Below are 1685 nucleotides of genomic sequence, written 5' to 3'. Positions count from 1 at the left end.
GCAAGGAAAAATCAGTAATACTTGTCTTTGACATTTAAAAAATATATACTCATCATGGATTCTCTGCCAAAAAAGAAATGATTTTTAAGAATATTGCATTAAAATGTTTCTCTTATTACTGAGTTTTTTGATTCCCCACCTACCTCACCCTAATCCAGCCTTATTGGAAGATAGAGTGCTCCTACAGGGGCCTTAGAGATCCAGGGCATGTTGGACACCCACGTGCTGGGTCTTTGTCCTGGGTGAAGCTGGCACCCAGGGTGATGAAAGAGGCACGCCATGGAGGCCTGGACCTGACCCAGAGGAGGGTATTGCAGGGCTCTGAGCCCCTGAAGACCTTCAGCTGGAGGTGTAATTCATCTGAGCTTGTGAAAGAACAGGGTCCAACCCTCCAGCAGGTCTTTAGCCTCAACTGCTTCTGGCACAGAAAAGGAAAAAAGGAGCTTCCAGCACCTCTGGGGCAGAATGTGGGAGGGTTTTCCTATTCTTTCCTCCATCTTCCAAGAAAGGAAGTCCAGCCAATCACTCTTTCACGCTCTTGTGGAAGCGCCCAGGATCCTTCTGCCCAGGAGGTCACATGCCCCTCCTGTCCTGTCAGGCACCTGTTTTCCAGGGTGTTCCCCAGAGGAGCTGTTCCTGCAGGTCTGTGAGCCCAACAAAGGGGCCAAAGGGCCGGTCTCCAACAGCTATAAGCACCGCCAGTGTGCAAGACACACAGCCAACATGTGGAAGGCCCTTCCCTGGATTTGGGCAGGTTGGGCAGGAACACCCTCAGGGGAACCTTGATGATGAAGATAGTTCCCCGGAGGAAATAGGGGGTTCAGGGTGAAGAAGCGGTTCCCGGGAGGCTGATTCACCTGGGCTTCCAGCCTTCTGTGGGTCAGGGATTTAAAAAAAAGAAAAAAATGTGTTCAGCTAATCATTGTGGATGAAAGTACATGAATGGCCAGGGAATTTCTGAGAAGGTGAAGTCATAAGGGGAAAGTGACCAGATTTTGACTGTGTTAAAGATGAACATTTGGAGTTCCTGTTGTGGCACAGTGGTTAACGAATCCCACTAGGAACCATGAGGTTGCAGCTTAGATCCCTGGCCTTGCTCAGTGGGTTAAGGATCTGATGTTACCATGTAGGTAGCAGACGCAGCTCGGATCCCGCATTGCTGTGGCTGTGGCGTAGGCCAGCAGGTACAGCTCCGATTAGACCCCTAGCCTGGGAACCTCCATATGCCGCGGGTGCAGCCCTAGAAAAGGCACAAAAACAAAACAAAACAAAGCAGATGAACAGTGTAGGAGCTCCATAGTGGCTCAGTGGTAACAAAACTGACTGGTATTCATGAGGGTGTGGGTTCGATCCCTGGCCTTTCTTAGTGAGTTAAGGATTGGATCTGGTGTTGCTGTGAGCTTTGGTGTAGGTCACAGACACTGCTTGGATCCTGCGTTGCTGTGGCTGTGGCAGTGGCGTAGCCCACCAGCTGTAGTTCCGATTCAACCCCTAGCCTGGGAACTTGCTTATGCCACAGGTGCAGCGCTAAAAAGAGACAAAAAAAAAAAAAGAAGAACAATGTAGATAAGAAACAAAATGATGAAGAGAAAGACAGCACTTGTTCAATCTTGACTCATTTAATAATATCAATCCAGTTGAGTAAAGAGGTGCCATCATTATGAAAAGTAATAAAGTTGACCAAA

This window comes from Phacochoerus africanus, chromosome 15 (assembly GCF_016906955.1).
Source record: "Phacochoerus africanus isolate WHEZ1 chromosome 15, ROS_Pafr_v1, whole genome shotgun sequence".
Lineage (NCBI taxonomy): Eukaryota > Metazoa > Chordata > Mammalia > Artiodactyla > Suidae > Phacochoerus > Phacochoerus africanus.
This window is presented reverse-complemented; position numbering follows the sequence as displayed.